The 24,091-nt window shown below is 39.7% G+C and overlaps 2 pseudogenes; both read right to left on the bottom strand.

Annotated features, from left to right (window-relative positions):
- Positions 1–1,365: 1,365 nt before the first annotated feature.
- On the bottom strand, positions 1,366–8,761 carry LOC123805073 (annotated as a pseudogene).
- A 1,279-nt stretch (positions 8,762–10,040) lies between these two features.
- Positions 10,041–11,193, bottom strand: LOC123805072 (annotated as a pseudogene).
- Positions 11,194–24,091: the final 12,898 nt, after the last annotated feature.

The raw sequence follows: 24,091 nt of genomic DNA, 5'->3' as shown, positions 1-24,091 counted from the left end.
GAGCAACATCCTAGAAAATAACTGATCAGTACACTTCAAAAGTATTAGGACCTGAGGGGGGTGGGTAAGACCAGGGGAGACTAATAGGGAGGGAGAATGGGGACAACTGCAATTGAACTATAATTTAAAAAGTTCAAAAACAAGTATTAGGACATGAAAGGCAAGGAAAGACTGAAGCATTTCACAGCTCAGAGTAGACTAAGAAAATATGGTAAGTCAACACAGTAAAGTATACAGGGTTGGATCCTGGAACAGAAAAAAGGGTATTAGTGAAATAACCAGTGAAATCTGAATGAAGTCTGTAGATAACTTAATAGTATTATATAAATGTTAATTTCTCAGTTTTGATAAATGTATTGTGATTAAATAATGTACTAACATTAGGAGAAACTGACCAAAAAGTATATGGAAAGTTTTTACTGTGTGGTTTTTGTTTTGTTTTGTTTTGTTTTTTTTTTTTTGGCTGGGAATACTTATTTAGTCTATTAACACAAAGATCTACCAAAAAAAAACCCTTCTAAACACATGATAAGAAAACTTGAACATTAACATTCTTCTTCAATTTTGTGAAGCTCTGCAGTATAGAAAATGTACAAACTTCAAACAGCTAGAAAAATAGTGTCTTTGGGAGAAAAATTGAGTTTCCACATTGATACAATAAACAGGCATTTTTCTATTTCACCAGGTCCTGGAGCAGATGGAGGGTGCAGAGTTGCCACTTGCTACCTGGAAGAATGCCAGCTCTGGGCAGGTTGAGCTGCTGTTTAAGACAATCTTAGAATTAAAGCCAGATGAAAATGCCACTTTGAAAAACACTAGCTTCTCCCCTCTGCCAGAAGCTGGATTGGTCAAGTGTTAGACTATTTAGAGCTGCTTTCGTCAGCTCTTCCAATGAGAGGGAAGCATGGGGATGGAGGCTGAGAGGATGGGGGTATCTACCATACCTTCCAGTCTCCTTTTATGTGCCTATGGAAGAGAGGGAAGGAAATCTGTGGTGTCCCCTCTGTGCTGATCATGGCCAGCTTGCTCAATGACAAGGACAAGGGTATCATAAACAATCCTTTGGACTCATACCCAGAAGGACCCAAGCAAGACTTTCTGAGTAATTTTTCCACCAAGCGAGAGAGGTGGCAAGAACACAGGTATGACTTGTGAGTTGCCCAACTGCTAGTGGAGAAGGCAGGACACCTCCCATTCAGAGGGCACTGTACCTACCAGAAAGAGGGCCCAGGGCTTTGACACAATAAATGAAAGTGCTGGAAGGCCCAAAACAAAGGGCTCCTTTATTCCTCACCTCAAGGGAGCCATGGAAGAGCTTGCCACAAAGGCACTGGTATCCATGGTAAAGTGTTGAGTGTGGGGTCCTCAGACCACTAGAGAACTCAGGAAAAGCAATGGCTCTTCTGAGGGCAGGGTGTGCCATTGCTTGAATGGCAGCAAGGAGGCCTTGAAGGCCTCTGGATCCTTCTGAGGCCATGGCCTGAGGCTGGTGGGAGGAAGGGGAACTCAGCTTGAGGGGCAGTTATGGAAGATGAAGCCCCTCCTGGGGAAGAGAGGCTTCATCAAGCTTACAGGGCAGAAGGCCAAGCCAGTCAGGTTGAAATTGACTTTGTTCTTGTCAAGACAGGAAGTCAGAAAGGCCAGGTCAGGACTGGGAGAAATAGCTTCTTGAAACACACACACTCTCACAGCCTTCCAGTGTCAGGAGCCGACCAACAGCTTACCTTTGACACAGACAGGTCGGATGAGACGCATCTGCACAGCAGAGGCGACTATGGTCTGATCTCCTGTCTATCTCTTCCTGTATGCCTGTCCCTGCTAGCAATAGGTGGTGGAATTTTGGGATACCTGTGTGTTATAACAAAAAATCTGCATGATGCCTCTGATTCTGTGTGAAATGACTTGCTGACCACAGAATAGAGACCCCTAGCAACCCTAATGCTGCCTGCTTCACCCACCTGGGAAGTTAAGGAAAAATTAAACTATGGGCAGACCAACTGTCAGAACATTGAAAGAAGCTGTTGCTAGAAATGTTTATTAGGGAGTCACCACTTGAAAGCTTGAGATTTATTAGAGCCACTACCCCTCCCATACCCTGGACAGGAGTGTATAAAAGCAAGGGATTTTACTTGAAAAAAATAATCTCAATACATGGAAACGAACACAAAACATGCCCCCACAAGATGTATAAATCAAAAAACCTAGGCAAAAAAATAGTTACCTAATCGAGACAAATTTAACCTTAACGGATAATAGTGGAGTTCTATATACCTACAAATCACCCCTTGCACCTTTTTAATTTAGACAAATTCCTAGAATCTTAATAAATACCTAGTTACTAATTGGCACCTGAAAGTTTGTGCCTGTATAGCATCGTTGGCTATCTGATTAATGACCTTTTTGGTCAAAATAACCTTTGTTTAATATGGTTGATCTGTGGGACCTCCTGTACTTTTCAGTTATTTCTTTGTTTAACATGATTGATCTGTAAAACCTTCTGTGTTTTTAGAAATTATTTCTGTGCTAACCATTTCTGTTTTAATAATCACACTATGTATTGAATGTTGTATAACCTCCCCTATAAAAGTAAAGACTGATTTTTCTCGGTGAGTCAGTCGGGCCCAAAAGGCCTGGCTGTCCTCCGGCACCCGACCAGGTGTCTCGCTTCATTTGTTCCGCCTTAGCCGTGCATCCTTCGGGGACCCTGAGACACCGCCGAGGCTGGACCCTGGCATTCCAGTGGCTCCCGTTTGAAGACATAGCTATGATTGGGTGGAGGGGAGGCAAAAAAAGGCAAGGACTAGAGATGGACTGCCATCTTCAAGGCAAGGTGACATGGAGAAAAGACTTTGTTGTTGGAAAATGAATGCCAGCCCCTCCACTATACCTAGATGTTCCTGATGGCTCATCTGGCCCAGAAGGCTGGAGGAATGCCAGGGACATGGAGGAAGAGCTGGTGAGTTTGCCAGGCTCTAGGAGGGGGAGGGAGAGGTCACAGCTGTTACTCTGAGGGCATGGGGAGCTAGGGCACGGTTCCCATCAGGGATATGAAGGATCCACAGTAGCTCCTCTTCACCTTGCTCCTTCACAAACACCTCCTCCAGCCCTTGGTTGAGCCCTCCCAGGCTTCTGTGCAGGCAGACACTGAGTTGAAGGACAGGGAAGCCAGAGGGGAAGCTGAGAGGGGCCACCTTTAGTGTTCCCTGTACGGCATGGCCCCTTGCAGTGGGGAGTCCTATTCTTTCTTTTTCCCATTGTGGCTTAGCTTTGCTGTCTACACTTGTTGCTTCAACTTGGTAGTCTTGTGGTGGTCTGTGCTACCTCAGGCTGCTGAGCGCTTATGTGTACAGCAGCTGGCCTGCTCACTGTCGATCTCTTGCCAAGATGGGGGGCGGGTCTGAATGGCCTTGTTGGTACAGCAGGTGAGGACCCCATCAGCATTTCATGGCCACTGGCCCAGAAGGTACATGCTGAGGATGGTGTCCATGGAGAATGTCTAACCTGGGGGGTGGCTCAGGCCTACATACTAGCTTTTCTAGGGCTACCAACTATGGGATGCTGGCTGTGCCACCATCCCTGTCACAGTGCTGGTGCAGCTGCTACAGATGGAATCAGGATCATGGCCCTGAGTGGCTACAGCTGATCCAGGGGCTGGAAGAGAGCAGTTTTGGCCTGTCCATGCCATCCTCCCCCATTCAGGCTCCTCCTCTGCCACCCATTGTGGGACACCCTCCATCTCCAGTCTGACTGCCTGCCTGCCTCAGCCCCACAGTGAGCTCCACACAGCCCAGGAACTCTCTACTATTTTTGCAACTTTTTAAAAAATCCAAATTTATTCAAAATTTTTAAAATAAATCAAACCACATCAACAAAAAAGCACAGGTGAACCAATACCAACTTATCCGTAATGTAAGATGCAGTTCTTGCCAACTTGATCCATACATTCAGTGCAATCCCAATAAAAATCCCAGAAAGTTATTTTTTGGATGCTGAAAAACAGATTCTAAAGTTTATATGGAGACACAAAAGACCCAGAATAGCCAACACAATATTGAAGGAGAAAAACAAAGCTGGAGGACTGACAGTACCTGACTTGAAAACTATTAATCTCAGTAATTAAAACAATGCAATATTGGCAAAAGAATAGACAACTAAATTAATGGAACAGAATAAAAAGCCCAGAAATAGACCCACATAAATATACAGATGGCAAGTAAGTACATGAAAAGATCCCCCACATCATATGTCATCATAAAATTACCAATTAATACAACAATGAGGTACCTCCACCCATCTATTAGAATGACCATAATCCAGAACACTGACAACACCAAATGCTGCAAAGTGTGGAGCAATAGGAGCTCTCACTCATTGCTGGCAAGAAGGCAAAATAGTACAGTCACTTTGAAAGACAGTTTGTCCATTTCCTAGAAAACTAAATATGTTCACACAATTCAGCAATTGTGCTCCTTTGTTTTTACCAAAAGGAGTTGAACCCTTATGTCCACACAAAAACAGCACATGGATATTTACAACAGCTTTGTTCATAATTTCAAAAAAAAACTGGAAGCAAGTACATGAAATGATCCCCCACATCATATGTCATCATAAAATTACCAATTAATACAACAATGAGGTACCTCCACCCATCTATTAGAATGACCATAATCCAGAACACTGACAACACCAAATGCTGCAAAATGTGGAGCAATAGGAGCTCACAGTAGTACATTAGTAGTACACAGTAATAGGATGTACACAGTAGTACATCCAGACAATGGAATATTATTTAATTCTAAAAAGAAATGAACTATCAAGCCATGAGAAGACACCCAAGAACCTTAAATACATATTACTAAGTGAAATAAACCAGTCTGAAAAGGGCATATACTGTATGATTCCAACTAGTAAGCTTATTGAGTTAATTAATCACCACCAAGATCTGGTTTTAGAACTTTTCCACCATCCCAGTGCTAAAGTAAACAAATAGACAAAATAGAAACAGACTCATAGATACTGCGTGATGACTGTATGGTTGTCAGATGCCAGGGAAGTTGTGGGACTGGGTGAAAAGGTGAAAAGATTAAGAAATACAAATAGGCAGTTATAGAATAGTAATGGAGACGTAAAGTACAGCACAGGGAATATAGTCAATACTATTGTAATAACTATGTATGGTGCCAGATGGGTACTTGAAATATCAAAGGGAACACTTTGTAAAGTAAATGATTGTCTAACCACTATGCTGTACACCTGAAACCAATAGAAAATAATATTGAATATAAACTGTAATTGAAAAAAAAGATTATTTGTGCTATTTGTGGTCAGTCCCTATTTCCACTCCCAGTCTCAGGCATCCACTGAATCCACTTTCTGTATGGACAATTCAAATAAATGGAACACAATACATAGTCCTATGTGACCAGTTTCTTTTATTTAACATAACGTTTTTTGAAATTCATCCATATTGTAGAAAGTATCATATTTAAAAATTTTTTGTTGAAAGCCTCAGTTTTCAATTAGTCATTAATTGTACTATTTTTTCTTATTTTGATTGATGAATTTCTGCTTTGGTAATTAATTTTTAAAATATGTTCCTTAGGTTTATTCTGTTGTTGTTTTTCTGGTTTATTTAGTTTATTTAGTTTAAAATGTAGTAAATTTATTTACATCTGGTTTTGAAACAAATCTTTAATTCTATCAAAGTTTTCTGAGTAGTTTTGTTATATTATAAAACTAATTGTCATTATTTTATAATAGCATATACAATACTTGTAATTTTTATTTCTGTTTTGACTTCATATTTTTATTATTTTATTTTATTTTCATAATTATTATTGAATTTATTGGGGTGACATTGGTTAATAAAATTATATAGGTTTCAAGAGTACAATTCTATAATACATCATCTGTATATTGTATTATGTGTTCACCACCCCAAGTGAAGTCTCCTTCCATCACCATTTATTCCTCCTTGACTCTTTTCTACCTTCCCCTACCCCCATTTTCCTCTGACTCATATGTACGGAGAACAGGCTGACAGCTGTCAGAGGAGAGAGGGGATAGAGACTTGGATGAGAAAGGTGAAGGGCTTAAGCAAAGAAAAAAATTCATAGGCACAGACAACAGTATGGTGTTTGACTCTATATGTTTTCAAAGATCAATTTAATTTTTCAAAATTGTTTATTTTGTTTCTTTAACACATCAATTTTCAGATTTTTTGTACTACAGTCACCAAAATGACTATTGTAATTTCTGTTACACTGGAGGGTTTGTTTATCTACTTAAAAATACCATATTTGTGTTTGAAATTAAAATGCATTTTAATGGTAATATACAGAGTTTAATATCCTTTTAATTTTCACTTATTTAATTTTCACTCAATATCACATAAGTTAGAAGGCTTTTCAATTAGTATTCTTTTTTCTGTTTATTTTTGGGAATAACGCCCCCCCAAAAAAAATTTGCAAAGAACATCAAAACATCTATGTGTTCAAGACCAAGAATTGAGAATTATCACATATTTTCATATTTATTTCAACTTATTTTAATGTAAGAACAGAGTTGAGGTCCCCTTTGCGTACTTCCAGTTCTAATTCCTTCTAATTCCCTCTAATTCCCTCTAATTTCTTATCCAGAAAAAGCAATTATTATGAATTTATAATGTATCCTTCATGTCTATTAGAAATATATTTCATACCATAGATTTGTATTCTTGGACAATATATATTATACATAAAATGGAGTACGCATTTTATTTAATTTTATGTACATGATCTGAAAGTCTTTCTTTCTTTTTTTTAAGATTTTATTTATTTATTTTTAGGGAAGGAAGGGAGGGAGTGAGAGAGAGAGAGAGAGAGAAAGAGAGAGAGAGAGAGAGAAACATCAATGTGCGGTTGCTGGGGGTTATGGCCTGCAACCCAGGAATGTACCCTGGCTGGGAATCGAACCTGGGACACTTTGGTTCCCAGCCTGTGCTCAATCCACTGAGCTATGCCAGCCAGGGCTTGAAAGTCTTTCTTTTCACTGAGAATTACATCAGTGAAATGTATGTTGATGTATATCAAGTTAATTACCTTTTATTGTTCTTTAGAATTTCATGGTATAATTAGATTACATTATTATACATGATTTCCACTGGTATACACTTATATTGTTTCCAGTTTTTTCTATAACTAAAAATGTTGGAATAAACCATATAGGTGCATCTTTTCTTTTGCCCAAGTGAAAATAGTTTATCTAGAAGTGGTTTGCACATTTACAATCTTACTGGTTATAGCTAAATTGCCTTTTCTAATTGTTTTACCAGTTTATATGACTTCTAACAGCATATAAACATTCTCCTTTCCCCAATGTTCACCATTATTTGATTTAGTCATATATTTTTTATGTTGTCCATATAATTGCCTTGATATGGTATGATATCACTGTTTCCTGAATATTACTGAAGTTGAGCATCTTATCAGAAGCTTATTGGTCATTTGTAAAGACCCTGTTATTTCTTATTGCTGTGTTATTACTTATGTATATTTTCTTATGGATTTATAAGAATACATTATATATTTGGGGTATTATTTTTTTGTAAATTATACTGGTTGCAAATATCATCTCCTAATCTCTAATTTGTTTTTCATAAGGATTTAAAAAATATATGTCCTAGTTAAATTTATGAAACTTTTTCTTTATGACCCTTGTATTTTGTGCCTGAAGACATTCTTTCCCTGTATCACAATTACATTATTCTCTCTTTTCTTCTATATTTTTTAGAGTTTTGATTTGGACATTCATCTTTGTGTCAAGTATAAGGTAGGGATCTGATTTGGATTTTCATTTTGTTAAAGATTTTATTTTTTTATTTTTAGAGAGAGGGAAAGGGAGGGAGAAAGAGAAGGAGAGAAACATTAATGTGTGGTTGCCTCTTTTGTGTCCCTGTGTGGTTTCCTCTTTCGTGTCCCCTACTGGGAACCTGGCCTGCAACCTAGGCATGTGCCCTGACTTGGAATCAAAGCAGTGACTCTTTGGTTCACAGGCTGACACTCAATCCACTGAGACACACCAGCCAGGGTGTGATCTGCTTTTTAAAATGTAAATGAACCTAAATGAACATACATGTACTCATCATATAATACACTTAATTATCAATAATTGGCTAGTAGTTCTTTTTCATCTATATCTCCAAAATTCGGGGGACACAGTTGGAGTATTTTAAAGCCAATCCCAGATATCATGTCATTTTATGCATGTCTAACAGAACATTTTTAAAACATAGCAACAATGTCATTGTACATAGATGAACAATGTGGCATTGTTGCTATGTTAAAAAAGTCTATAATATCACCCAGTATTGAATCCATATTCAGTTCTATCTATTGAATCCTATGTCTTAAAACTTCCACATTGTCTCAAAAATTTTTCTTACTTTAAGTTTATTCAGATTAGAATTGAAATAATGTCAAGGTCTACTTATGAATTTGCCTTTTATTTGTCAGTTACTCTTTTCCACTTTATTTTTATGTCATAGATCTGTTGGAAAATCCAGGTCATTTACCTATGACATAACTTATATTTAACAATTGATTGATTGTTTAACTTCATCCTTCTGTTTCTTATGAAGTGCTAGTTAAATCTAAAAGGTAGATTAGAATCAATTTAAACTTTTTTTGTCACAAAACTTTGAAGGTGTTTTTGTATACTTCTTATTATATTATATTATGAGGTACATAATGTCTGTATGTCTCACTTTTGTTTTGTTCTCCATAATGCTAAATTTATTCAATTTAAATGACTATTCCTTATTCTGAGATTATGTTCTTCCTACTTTTTGTATGTTAAAATATCTCTTATATAATGATAGTAATTTGGTTTTTCTCTTTTTGTTTTATGTTCTTGGTTGACAAAATTAAAAGTTAGAAATACTTAAACACCCCAACTAAACAATTTTTTGGCTAATTTACTAGTGCTTAGAACTCAGAGCCTTGGAGTCACAGCCCAGGTGAATACCTACCTACTAGGTTGCATATTTCATAATATTGAATTAGTGTTTGGCAATTTCCCCAAAGGCAGTATAAAGGTGGCCTTAATTTCAAGCACCAATGAAATGTATTTTCAATCAATGCAATCTTTATGTCATTATTCATTAAATGTAATTATATCAATATCTATAGGGTACTAACTTAAAAGTGTAATGCTACTTCTCTGATGTCATTACTGTTCTAGGAGTACCCTGTTGTCACATATCTAAGCAGCATTAGTGCAGTGCAGAAACAGAGGCAGCTGGACTCCAAGCAGGTCACTTTCCTGGGTCAGAGTTTTACTGGTACCATAGGCTAATCTCCATGTACATTTACTTTTATAAATCGTGCCATATAGCATTAAGTATTTACATGCATTTAAACTGAGAAGAACCATGTATTAGAGAAAAGCATATTTTCATGGGCTTCATGTGTCAACAAAACTCTGTATTTCATGAATTATTTTTATGTCATTAGTTACCTTTGCAAAAGAATAGCTCCATATACATATGCAAACTGGGGCATGCCTTTAGAAGAGCTTACAAGGAGCTACACAAATTGCAGTATGTCCTCCCACAAATGAATCCATTAATCTCCACTCTCTCTAAGCATTAAACACAAGAAAGAGTAGTTAGCCATGACTTTTCAAAGTATGTTTCAGAGAAAATACAAGAATCATCATCATTGGCATTTTGGGCCAGATGACATTGTTGAGCATTATGTCTGATTCTATCATTGTGTAGTTGGCTATAAATGTACTCCTTATTAAGCTGTTCATGCTAACAATAGTTCTGTATCCAGTGATATGAGTGTTTATATTAAACCTCAAACAACTGCTAGTAGCATCCAGAATATATGTCAAGAACCCCTGAAAATATCTTCTGCTTTCTTCTTGGGTGTGACTACATTTACCTGTATTAGTACCTATTAAAATGACAACTGTACATTTTGGAGCTGGGTGGGTGATTTGCAGTGAGTGTACAGGCTGGAGCATCTGACCAAGTTACTCAATGCAGTTATCAATGCTTAGTTCTTGGTTTTCTTCAGATGGTGATCCTGCACAGACTTGCCAGATTTTACAAACATTTAAAAATATAACCAAGAAGGCAGGATTGAAATGATTGAGCTCTTAAGAGAATGACCTTCTGTTGGCTTGGGATGCCAAGTAACTATTTTCATTTCAGACTTCACAAAAAGAAGGGTGTGCAAAGCTGGCTTTCCGATTTTAGCCTTTCATAATTACACAGAATGGCAGGACATCTGAACCAAGATGCTCTTGCTCTTATATTCTTCATGGATTTATTGAGAAAAGAAATCTATAGAAGTCTTGATTGCAGAGTAGATGGTCAACTGTGGAACAGGGATCATGCCTCAGACAGAAGAGATGTTCAGAATCATCCCTTTAGATCTTTCTACCATGTCAGGCAGCACTGATCCTGTCATCTTATGAACAGAAAGAACATTAATATTTATCAGTTTCTTGATGGCACTGGCCAGATCAAGAATGCCCAAAAAGTATTCAGGATACTCATATCACATTCTCTAGTCATTCAGTAAAACACCAATTTTAAGTCCTGCCAAGCTTATTTTAATTTTATCATAAATATCTTATGATGCAAAGTCTACAGCAATTGTCCTGGTTTCCACTTTGAATTTTTCTGTTATTTCACTGGAAACCTGATTCAGTTTATCCTGTGACCTGCTGATAAGTACAACCTTGATTCCATGCTTTGCTAACTCCTCTATATATGATTTTCTAATTCCATCAGTATTACCTATGACAACTGTTTATTTATGAGCTCCAATCCCACACCACCCTTGTGATCCAAACCCCAGACTCAAAGGACCGTGAAGTTGTATCTCACTTTAATGGAATTTAATCACTCTGTTAAGATGGTATCAGTCTGGTCTCACAAAAATAACTTCCCCCATCCAACTTTCACCTAATAGTTCTAGAATCTACTGGGTAATGTTGCCTATATCCACTATGTCATTAGAGTTTGTAAATTGGTCATTTCTAAACTTATCATTCATTTGGAATTTATTATCAGGATTTTTTAAACAAATTCATTCTTGTTTATTCTATTACAGTTATCCCAATTTTTGCTCCTTTGCCCTCCTCCATCCCAAGTCATTCCCTACTCCCACGGGCTATCTCCACCCCAATATCCATGTCCATGGTCATTCATCCATATTCTTTGACTAGTTCCTTCCCCTGCTTTCCAACATTCCCCCTGCCACCCATTTTCCTCTGGCAGCCATAAGTCTGTTCCCTGTTTCCATATCTCTGGTTCTGTTTTGCTCACTAGTTTATTTTCTTCATTGGATTCCTCTTATAAGCAAAATCACATGGTGTTTTTCTTTCACCGACTGGTTTATTTCACTTAGCATAATAATCTCCAGTTCTATCCATGCTGTCACAAAGGGTAGGATTCTTATAAAAAAGAATTTCCCATGTTAGCCTATTTGATAACTCTAAAATACAGTTTATACAGGCAAAGTTGTATAAACTGTATTTTAGATAAGGGATGGACTTCTAACATTTTATCAATATTCTTCATGAGTTGATGCAGTAACAACATCCAATGTTGTCTAATGATGGTTTTGCTTTTGAAATATCAATATAAGCATATTTTTAAAAATTGTTCTAATCACTTTCAAATATTGTTTTTAAATTTCATTTATTTTTTAAATTTTAATTATAGTTTACATTCTATGAAATTTTGTATTGGATTCAGATGTACAACACACTGGCCAAACAATCAAGTGCCCTAAAAAGTGTCACTCAATTCTACTAGGACCCACCTGGCACCATACATGGACATCACAACATTATTGGCTACATTCCTCATGCTGTAGATTATCTCCTTGTGGTCATCCTGAAACTACGAATTTGTACTTTTGAATCCCTTCACCTCTTTTACCCAGGCCGCCAACACCCCTCCCCTCTGGCAAATCATCAGTCTGTTCTCTGTACCTAGCACCACAGGCATTTTTTAAAATTTCATTTTGTATTAGTCAATAATATTATAATAGCTATGTATGGAACCAGGTGAGTGCTAGATTTATCACGGTGATCGCTTTGTCAGGTATATAAATATCTAATCACTGGGCTGTACACCAGAAAGTAATACAATATTGTACGTCAACTGTAATTGAAAAATAAACAATTATTCCCTGGCTGGCGTAGCTCAGTGGATTGAGTGCGGGCTTGCGAACCAAAGTGTCACAGGTTCGATTCCCAGCAAGGGTACATTCCTGGGTTGCAGGCCATAACCCCCAGCAACCGCACATTGACGTTTCTTTTTCTCTCTCTATCTCCCTCCCTTCCCTCTCCAAAAATAAATAAATAAAATCTTAAAAAACAGAAAATTAAACAATTATTTTAAAAAGATTAACAAACAATAATAATGACGCTGAAGAGATGTGTCCTGAGTTTTGAATTTTATTTGCAACAGGCTTATCCAAAATCAAGCGTTCAAAATGATGCCCCACAATGGGCCTGTAGAGTTTGGAGAAGAATATTCCTGAAATTCGTGTCTCCTTGCCACTTAACACAACGCCTGTCCCCAGAAAGAAGGTTAATAAAAGCTTTTTTATTATTATTACACATTGTAAGGTTCAAGTTTTATTCTCCATGAATGAAATCTCAAGTGGTAAAATATGAATCTGTACAGTGTGAGCAAGTGTCTGTCTGTATTCAATACCAGCTCGAGCAGCCTGAGGCAAAGAGGTCGCTGTTTCCCTTTCCTTGTTTTGTAAGCTTTGCGTGCACCTCTCTAGCAGTTACATCCAGCGACTCTCTCAGGCTTTCCAATTGTATCTTTTGGGTGCTGCCCCCTGACTTGATGCTAATGAGGCTCTGAAGTGGCTGACTCTATTGAGAGTGGCTAACCCCTCACCACAAGGGGGCACTTGACTTCCCATGAGGAGCGGTGGCAGCCGAGGTGGGTGGAGAGGTCAAGGTCAAAGGTCACACTCTGTTGCGGTGTGCAGTCTGAGGTGAGACCGAGTCAGGGACCGCTTCACTCAAAATGGCTGTAAATTTTAAGGACCCAGCCTGTGGCTTCTGTTGCAGGGAGGTTGTAGATTTTATAAATAATAAAATCCTGCAAAATGGAGGCACTCCCTCCTTCTACCTGAGGCACTTGGGTGAGTCCTGGGGTGATACTGAGAGGAAGTTGAGGGATATCCTGACTGACTCAGGAATATCAGGAGCCAGGAAGAATGCGTACGCCTGGAGCACCTTGGCCCTGGCAGTGCGCTTCGCAGAGAGGCAGAGAAAGGAAGACAAAGTAAAGGTAGTAAAGCTCCAGAAGCAGCTTGAAGAGCAGCAGCTGCTCAATGATGCCTTGGTAGGGATGGTGAATAGACTCAGGGATACACAAGAAAGCGAGAGGGGCAAAGCCCAGTTACAACTTCAACAGAACCTCACAGCCCTCCGTGGGGTACAGGCAGAACGAGATGCGATGAAGAACGTGCTTCTTACGGTGTTAAGCACGCAGTCTGACAAGCAGGGAGGGCCTGCGGAAGAGGACGAGAGAAAACAGACAGACACAGGTATGGCGATTTTTGGTCAGACTGCAGCAAGTTACCGGGGCGTGAGCGATAGGGCACGGAGGGGACTGGGCCAAGAGATTGCCGCTATTCCTACGACTGCTGCTAATCCTGGGGCTGCTGCCGCTCCAGGGGGCCGCTGCTGTAGGGAGAGAGGCCAAGGAAGGGAAAGGGATTTCTGAATGTGGGAACAACAAGCATGTAGCGATTTCTCCTTTCTCCGGGATCTTGGGGGTCCAGTCCCGGGCTAGTCAGTTGCAACCCCTGGATCTCTCTGCATCCTCTCACTCATTCCCACCTACTGTGTCTTTCCCAGGAGCAGCAGCACCAACTGCAGCCGGTCTCACTCTGAAAAATTTCAGGACTAGATGGGCGGGTAAGCATTCTGACAGCCGTAAGTTCTTGCCAGGAAGATTTAAGGGACAGCCTGGCCTCTATCCCTCTGCAAGCGGTAAGCTTAGGCACAAAGTTAGGGACTGGGACTGTGACCTGTGTCATGCAAGGAATTTCCAACGGAGAAAGCAGTGTTTTAAATGTAACACACCCCGGCTCCCAAAGGGAAGTTAAGACTCTGCCCCCAATTAGGGACCTCAGGGAATACTGACAAATTCATTTCCTGACATCCTTTTCTGATTTAGAAAAAGGAAAAGAGCATGTTCTTGATTAGACGTTATGTAAACAGACAAGCAAAGAGGAATAAGACATAAAGATCATCTTAAACCTTGCCACTCAGAAACAATTCACATTTTTACCTATTTACGTTCAGGTCTGAGTAGAACTACATAGGTGAGTTATAATAAATTATTATATTAAACAGTTTTCTTAGGAAAATAGAATCATTTTGAAAATTAAGTTTACTACTTAAAAGCATTCTCTTATTCGTTTGATAAATTTTGGGAACCACAGAGAGAAAATACAAATAACAATAAAAATCACAAAAACTACCATCACTTAGAAACAATCTTCAGAGCTCGGTTTTGCCAGTTGCACTATCGTTTGCAGACAGACCTACACACATACAACCACACGTGTGTGTGAATGCGGAAACATGCTATTTTTGTGTCTAAAATGGGATCTAACTGAACATGTATTTTGTGAGCCTACCTGAAAAAAATTGCATTCATTTAAATTTGGAAAATTCGGGGACACACATGCATAACCCTAAAATGCTAAGTCAACCGCCTGAAATCAATTCCTCCAATATTTACACATATATATAATGTTTAAAATTAACTTTTTCTTCTTTCTAAAGTAAGAAACAGTGGAGAAGCAAAAGATGAAAATAAGTTTTACATATAATCTCATTATTCAGGAAAACATTATTTTTTCTATGTAAATACCTGTTATTTAAAACATTTCTGTATTTAATGTTAATAAAATGTCAATAATGTTAAGGTAAGTATGTACACATAATTTTTAAAATTTTACATAACATTTAAAATAGTATGTTTATATTCTGAGCTTAACATTATTCCCCATCTTTTATGGAGGGGTATGATTTCTTAGACATGGCCATTCATTCTTTAAACGGGTCTGCTGGAGATGCCTTTTGTTATTTTATTTTCTTCTTTCTTTGGGCCATTCAAAGAGCCAGCTCTTAATTTCATTTATCAGTCCTTTTACTTACATACTGTCAAACTCATTCATTTTTCTCCCATCCCTTCTATTTTCTTGAGGACTTGTTGTTATTTTTGTTTTCAATCTCACTTCCTGATTTTATGTTCAGTTGATTTATTTATGTTTTTTGTGTAATGTTTGAAGATGAGAAATGTCTACCAAATGCAACATGGCCTTTATGCCACACAAAGCGTGTGCATATGTGTACATGAGTGTGTGTGTGTGTACTTGTAAACATATATCTGTATATAAGTTTGTGTGTGTGTGTGTGTGTGTGTGTGTGTGTACCATCCACACACACATATTTGTTTCCCCCTGCCGTGGGATTCCAATTCAACACTCCTAATTAAAATGGTAACAATTGAGAAGGGGAATTTTACTTGGTAAATAGTTTTGCCATGTTTTCTGACTGCATTTCAACTCTGTGGTGGGGGTGCAATCACCACAGACTGCCAAATTGGGAGAACAAGCATGGTGTATTTTAATCCATGCAAACATTAGGACATTTGCACTGTTTATGCAATAAGTTTCTGAGTGTTCCACATTTATTTTAGTACAGAACAAAACCTCTTGAAATACCTAAAAATGTCTGCAATTGTTGTGTGGCTTTTGGGAGGAGGGCTCAATGTAAGGTGAATGCCATGAGAATGAGAATACGCTGCAGCCCAGTTTGTGTATCCTCAGACATCGATGTTGCGAAAACTCATAAGAAACTGTAGAAATTAATCCACAGAAACTTACTGCTTGGGGAGTTTAAAAGTTGCGATAGTAAAAAGATTTTTTATATTGATTCTTGATATGAATGTCATTGGGTTTTCTGATGTTTTAGGTTGTTGTGTGGGATTTTAAGATGACGAAACACTCTGGTAATGGATCAAAGTTCTATATAGCTAGGAGCCACTGCAATATTCATGTTCACTACTCAAAATCATCTGTGGGGCCAGCACTCAGAATAGAATAGCATTAATGAGATAGTTGTGATGGGGGGGAAATCTGTGTTCAAAGTTGGGGACTTAAGTAAAGAAATATAGATTTGCATTCTGGCTGATAAAAATAAAAATGAAGAAGACTTTCTTTAATCAGAAAATGTCTTTATTTTAAGTTTTATTTTTCAATTACAGTTTACATTCAGTATTATTTTATGTTAGTTTCAGGTGTACAGCACAATGGTTAGACAATCGTATACTTTACAAAGTGTTCCCCCGGCCTCAATATTTCAAGTACCTGCCTGGCACCACATAGACAGTTATTACAATATTGCTGACTCTGTTCCCTATGCTGTACTTTACACCCCCATGACTGTTCTAGAACAACAAATGTGTACTTCTCAATCCCTTCATTTCTGTATACCCACCCCTCCCCAACTCGCCTCCATTCTGGCAACCATCAGTCTATTCTCTGTAAAAATTAGTAAGATTTTGAAAAGAGCCTTGAAAACCAGTAGTTTCATGGTTTCCTTTCAATTCACATAGACAACAGAGTATTAATGGATGTTATCTGTGATACTAAGTGACCCTACGATGTTAGATTTCTTACTCTTCGCTTGGTGGCAGGCTTTCCAGTAAATTCAGGATGTCCAGTTAAATCTGAAGTTCAGAAAGAAATGACAGATTTTATTTTAAAATAAGTATGTACCAAATACTGCATGTATTTTTATTTGCTGTATCTGACAACACTACCTGGAGGGAGACTGGCACTTGTTTTCCCTCTCAACTGAAAATGGCACCGATGATTCTGGAAGAGAGGAGCATTTAGACCTGTGCAAGTTTGGAGGGAATTCCAGGATCTGCGGTTGAAGAGCCAAAAGGAAGAAAAAGAAAACGGAAGCTTCTGAACATTTGTCAGCAGTGAACTCTAAATGCATGAGTTGGGTATGACAATATATAGCATGGTATGGTAGTCATGATTGGGGGAAGAGATTTGGAAAAAGTAGAGATAAATTGGAAATATGTGCTCTTGCCCTGAGATCCCTTGCTCTGTCACTGCAGTCACTGAAATAGTCTCTAACGTCACCTTACCCATTGTCAGTAGCGTGGTGGAAAATCTGTGCTGTAGCCTGGCGCCCAGAGTTTGGCTCCTTAAACTAGTCTCCGTAAGAGGAACCAGGGCTCCTTGGAGGGTAGCTGGCACCAAGCCTTGGGGCAGGAGAAAGCAAGATGAGCCTGGAACATCTTGCCATTCACAGAGAGTGAGGATGCTGACTTGGGGGTACAAAGAGCAAAGAGACTCGAAGAAGGCCGTGACCCAACAGAGTGACATATTGAGCATTAAGAGAGATGCCTGCTTGAAGAAGTGTCTCACTGGGCAGAGAGAGAAAATTGAGCATCAAAAAAAAAAAAAAAAAGAAAGAAAGAAAAGAAAAGAAGCAACAATTGCAATCAACTGAAGCAGCTGAGTCCATTAAAATATAGCCCCACGAAGACACTCAAAGTGCACAGGTAGTGTAAAGCATGCACAAAGATGCTGTGATGCACACAAGAATTTCCCATGCTGTCTATAAAAATGCTATATGTTGATCGACCCACCTTATGCAACCCCTACACTCAATGTTTTTGTCATGAAGAAGTTCACACCAATGGTGCAGACATGTGGAGTGCATGATTAATCAATATATAAAAAGGTAGCAATTTTAACTTGCAGAGGGTAACACTTGGGGGAATGCAAGGGTGAGCTTCTTTGTGTAAAGAGATGATATAGAAAGGCATGTACACAAGTGAGAGTAATACTCTTCGGAATAAAAATGTACTGTTTTGGAACTTGAGAATCTGGTGGGTTAGAGAGTTTGTAAAGGCTTTACAATATTTTGAGTGTTGTATTATTAGAAACAAAATGTTATAAATTTCTGGATTTAACAAGATTTCCTGCTCCATGAAATACATGAAGACACACAAGAAGTAAGATGCTGGGTTGTTTTCATTTTGTGACCACACATTGAGCTTGCATGCTCAAGAGTGTTTCTGAGTATAGCACTTGTCTGATGTTCATCAAGATGGTGTTATCACAGCGAGCATAAATAAACCAGTTACTGTGAATACACATTGCCTCATGTGCTCTGTGTTGCTTGCTGTCACATGGAAAGAAATCTTAGAGGGAGGAGGGTAGAGTCAACAGATTTGCACTACATCAGTTCTCTTAACAGCTGGACATCCCCCTCCCCCAAAAGGGGTGAACACCCACGAAGTCTTTTTCTCTGTCTGCTCCCTCCCCTCAAATATCATTAAGTTGTGATTTGGTTTGTGTCTAACCACAGGAATAAGGGTCCAGACTGTAATATGTCTTGAGTTCTGAGATGACATATTTATGATGAGAAATTTCGGGACTTGGTTTTCAGATTGTAAATTTATTGAAAGCTCTTTTATTCTGGGAAATCACCTGATTTATCTATCCTTTTGCAGGTGGGGCCAGTGTTGGGATGCTTTTGTGTCCTAGTAATTAAGGCATTTAGGCAGATTATATAGATGATTGACTGCAGGTCAGAATATTCAATCTCTAGATGTGCTGCAAACGAGGAGGAGGTGTATAGACTGGAGCTCCTCTAGACAGGAGAGCGTACAGCGAGTCCTCCCCCCGCCATTTCATCCTTTCTGTTTGATTCAGTGAGCCATATGGCCAGGACAATACACAGTATGTATTTTTTCCATCTGTATTCCATGACTTGTTGGAAAATCAGTTGCAAGTTTACTTCCGCCCAGCCCCTGCACCACCCGCCGAAATTCCCTCAAACTGATTTACACAATTGAATCACGCTAAATCAAGGTACATGCCAAATAGGGCTGCGATCTCATTTGAGACTGGGAATTCTTCTCCAAACACTCAGGTTGGTGGCCGAATTTAGTTTCCTGCAGTTGTACATGGGCTGCATGAGAGCAGGGTAGATATGTGAACAAGAGTTCATAGCTTTTGCCTAAATCTGAATCAGTATTTTCATCTTATTGTCAATGTTGTTACTTTCACAATAACTTGCATTGAAAACATGTCCATGGATTATCTTTGTCATTATCGCATTAAAGTGGAAGTTCAAGAAAAGGTTCCTAGATACCATGAAATCAGTTGTCATTTCTTCGTGGTACCCATTTTGGGAACACATATGGACAGAATAGAGCTCACTCGGGCCACCACACTCAGGAGCATGCACGGGGCCCTGGCTGCAGTGGTGGGTGGTGCAGGTTTAACACTTGGGGCACTGGCTGTGCCCAGGAGCCAGGTGGGGAATGCTGGGGTGAGGATTCCCCAGCAGCTTGTGGGCAGCCTTCTTGCTGTAGTCCTTAGTGCACTCAGGACCCGCACCCTGTTAATACCAAGTGATATTATCTACCTCTTTCCTGATCTCCTCTTTGCCTCCCAGTCTTGGAGGTACTACCCCAGTATTCGGGGTACTGCTGGAGAGAAATAGGTTTCTCCAGCAGTGTCCTGGACAGGGTCCAGACTCGTAATGTTTTTCTCTACAGTGAAGTGCTGGAATCTCTCCTGGGGAAGCCTGAACTTCTACAAAGTCTCTCTCATCTGTGGCTATGTGCCCAAGTCAGTACCTCCAGGTTTTCCCCTATGGCCATCCAGAGGGTTTGGGGCCCCTTTAGTAGTTCCCGCTGGTTCTGCAGCCCATGCCCAGGCCTGTTTGCCTATTACCCGACACGCAGATGGATGGGACTCCTCCCTGGTCCCTTGACATACGGTGCTGCCTCCCACAACTCCCACACAGGCAATTTGTTCATGGACGGGTGCCAAACTTCAGTTGTTAGAAGGCAGGGAAGGTGTGGCAGAAGAAGGGACGTCTCGTGGAGCCATGACGCTGACGCCACTCCTCTCATGTCACAATTTATTGAACCATCTCCTGGTAGTGGGAATTGAAAGTTTTTGCTACAACAAACAATGGGCTACTAGGAATTCTTTCACGCACATTTCTATGCACTGCTGCTCTTATTTCTTTATGATAGCTGTACAGAATTGGAAAAATCTGTGTGTGTTCTTCTTTTTTAAAAAACAAAAAAAGCCCTCGCAATGTGTGTGTTCATCACCAGGGCCTCTTTCATGAAGAGCCCTTTGTCTGCATCCATCAGCGTTTTCACTTATCTGTGGTGTTGTTCTGCAGTTTGATGAGGATAGGTGCATCCTTTTTTTTCCCCAGAATAACGCGCATTTAATTGAATGCTTGAGAAGTATCATTTTACACGTTTGTTTGGTCATTTAAATGTTGTCCCCCCGTGGGATGTCTCTTTTCAGCCTTAGCACATGTTACAGTGATTTCTTTGCCTTTTTTACTTTTCAATTTACAGGAGCTCTTTCTATATTATAGGTGTGAATGTTCTGTCTGAGTATATGTTACAATATTTCCCCTCCGGTTTTGTTGTCTTTTAAGGTGATTTATGTTACATTTTATCAGAAAATACGTTATCTTTTGCACACCAAAAATCTTTTATGCCCTATCTTTTCTAGATTTTAGTTTTACGATTACTTTAAGAAGTAAGTGTCTACCTCCAAGTTCCTTTTTTTGTTCAGAGGTCTCTGATGCACCTGGAACTTATTTTTCATTATGGTACGACATCTTTTCTATCAAGTGGATAACCAATGATGCCAGGATCTATTATTAGATGTTTCCTTCCCCTGAACTGAAATTAGGTTTTTCTTTTTTTGAAAGATGTTATGGGCTAATATTTTTTAATTTTATTTATTTATTTACTTTTAGAGGGAGGGAAAGGGATGGAGAAAGAGTGGGAGAAGGACATCGATGTGTGACAGAAATATCACTAGGTTACCTCTCATGTGCCCCCAGCCTCCTACCTGGCCCGCAACCCAGGCGTGTGCCCTGAGCAGGAAACAAATCAGCAACTGTTCGGTTTGCTGGACGACACCCAACTCAGGGTGCTCTACCAGTCAGGGTGAAATTACCAGTAGCTTTTCTTAATTACTAAATAGTTATACATACTCCCTGGACACTCTGTTGTAGTCAACTCATCTGCTTTTTAAAAATTGATTTTTTTTTTCCTTTCAGGAAGTCTGAAGAATTGTATAGTTCACTCCCATATGCTATTTACTCAGATCCACAGATTATTTCTTGTTGAATTTTGATGTAAAGTCTTTATCACAGTGTTTCATGACATTTCCATCTTACTTATGGTCTTTGTTTCTCACGAAGAATGCATGCTACTTTTTTCAGACGCCTTTGCTGCATTCATCACATTTTGGTCCTTTAGTTTGTTGATAGATTTTGCTAAAGGTGACTAGTTTTTGCACTCCCCAAACAAATTGCACTTGGTCGTGATCTAATCTTTGATGCATTAACAGTTCTGATTTCTAACACTTTGTGTATAATTTTTGCATCCGTTTTTAAAAGGTTGATAGTTCTGCATTTCTTTCTTTTCAACTACCTGTATGTGGTGCTGGTGTTAGGGCTGTATTAGCTGCAGGAAATAAATTTCTAAGCTTACTGTCACATACTGGATGGTAACAGTATAATTCTTCATTTAAATTATGTTCTTCTGAATTGGTTCTACATTAATACGATTCAAAGAGCAAAATGATCCAAAAAGGCAACATTAAGAAGTCTCACTCTCAGCCTGTTCCTATCTACCCCTTCCCTGTTGAATTTCTTGTTGAAATTCACCTTTCTTCACCTTGCTGCCCCCTACAGATACACACAGTTCAGTTCTATGAATCCATTCAATGACCCTTCACGCAAGTACGCTCAAACATAAATACCTGTTTTTATTTCCACCATAATATTTTATTCTTTCATGTGGCTGTAGCACACTTACTGGTGGACATACTTGTTCCCAGTATGTGGTTATTACAAATGAAGCATTCAGATAGAGCATTACACAGAGAGCATTTCTTACATGTGCAGGCATCTCTACAGGATAAATTCCCTGAACTAGGCTCCTGGATCATTAGGCAAAACATTTGTAATTTTGGTTGCCATTGCTAAATTCAGCTCTCTAGTTACTGAATCCCTTTTGCGTGCCCCCCAAACAATGTCCTCTGACACTGCCTGTTTCCCCACCACCTGGAAGGGGCTGAAGGGGCTCCACCAGTTTTAGGAAAGGTATTCTAGGTTGCTGTGTGGCAGCTGCTGTAGCGGTTGCTAAAAAGCTAAACAAAAGAGGTTCTAACCGGGCATTCTTCCTCCCGGGCCTGAGTAGAATAAGAAGATACAAAATAAGATGAGGCAGATGTTTTGTACACTTTTCTCCCACCGTGGGAGCAAGGGAGTAGAGATGTGCTTTGTGAGAAGTTTTGTTTGTCTCTGGGACGAAAAGATGGGAAATAATTTGGACTCTACAGTGATCAATTTCATGGAGAGATGAAAGCTGTTGGACATTGTATTTGCATGTGTCTGCTTTTCTCTGACCAACATTTTACAAGTTTCTGTGATGAGCTGTGTTAGATAATTGAGCGTAGGTGAAGATGGGCAGAAGACAAGGTTACTTCTTGGCCTAATTAGTGTTAAGAATGTACACTGGCTGATGTTTGCATTTTGAGGTGTGTATGTCTTCAGTGAATATGCTATGGTAGGACTCACAGGTGTGGGGGCATGACTCGACATCTATGTCATGAAAAGGTATGACCAAGAAGGGTTACTCCTCTTTCTTCTTGGGAACTCCCTCTGCCTGCCTGTGGATTTACTTCTCTTTCCAGGTTCTCCTGCATGCAGCCAACTCAGTTTCAGTCTCTCCTTCTGATTCCTCCTCCTCTGACCCCTCTCTAAGAATTTCCGTCCTTTAGGGTTCTTCAGCCTTCCTCTCTGCTCACTCTGCACTTTGGGAATGGTTGTACTGCCCTTTCCCCATTTGCCTCCCAAATTCTGTGTCTGTAGGCTGACCTCCCGACCTGTATTTTGAGCTAGATGTGCCTGTTACAAACTGAATTCGTCAACCCTTCAACTTGCTTTTAAAATTAGTTCCCTTGATTAATTTTGAAATCTTGGGTTCACTTTTGGTTATCTTCTCTCTCAGACCCCGCCCCCCCATCCAATCAGTTACAAAGTCTCGATGATGACTGTCTCGGGGCTTGCTTTCTCCATTCTCACTGCCCCTACTCCAGGGCAGACCATTATTCTGTCCAGCCAGGTGTGCTCAAACAAGTAGCTTTTGAGTAGTCTCCACACCTGTAGTCTCTGCTACCCACCCATTGCCAGGGCGCTGCCTCAGAATATAGTCTGCGCTTTACGGCCAAAGTAATCATTTCAAAAACAAACTTGAGCATGCCCACCCTGTGATAGAAAGCCTTTAAGGATGCCCTATTGTTCTCAGGACAATGTCCAAGGCCATTAGTTGGTCACTGAGGACCTTCATATTTGGTCCCAGTGTGCCTTTTTGGCTCTATTTCCTGCCATTGGTTTCTATGAGAATGCAAGTGTCATAAAGCATAACAGATTTTGTCAGTCTCGTTCATTTGTATCTATGATGCCTAGAAGAGGGCCTAGCACATAGAGGCACCCAGTAAATATTTGTTGAATGACAGCTCTACCATTACCAGAGAAATGCTAAGAAGTACCATATACTTTGACATCACCAGCCCAAGGCTCCCAGACACCTCAAGGCTCCTCTGCCTGCTGGCTGCCTGTTAGGCTCAGTCTCTGAAAAGAGCCTCTAGAGGCACAGGAGTTGCTTGAGGACGTTCTCAGTGACTCACCAGGTAGTGGTGAGTGGTGTTCAGCCGACTGATCCAGGTTCAAAGTCGACATCAGTGCTGAGTCTGAGGCCACCCATCAAGAGTCCTCAGGTAGCTGCCACCCCCCTGAGTGCCTGTGGACCTGGTGGTGGGTCAGGGTCTCAGGATTTCCCTCAGGGTGTGGCCAGCAGAATACAGCAGGCTCAAACAGACCAAGAGGTGGCCTTATGGAAGGGGGCTCTGCACATGACCAGTGGTGCTGGTCTGGCTTGTGAGGGAAAATGGCTTCCACCCAA

This window comes from Phyllostomus hastatus, unplaced genomic scaffold (assembly GCF_019186645.2).
Source record: "Phyllostomus hastatus isolate PE091 unplaced genomic scaffold, TTU_PhHast_1.1 phas_scaffold_28, whole genome shotgun sequence".
Classification (NCBI taxonomy): domain Eukaryota; kingdom Metazoa; phylum Chordata; class Mammalia; order Chiroptera; family Phyllostomidae; genus Phyllostomus; species Phyllostomus hastatus.
Note: the sequence above shows the minus strand (reverse complement) of the source record. Positions and strands in the feature narration are given on the sequence as shown.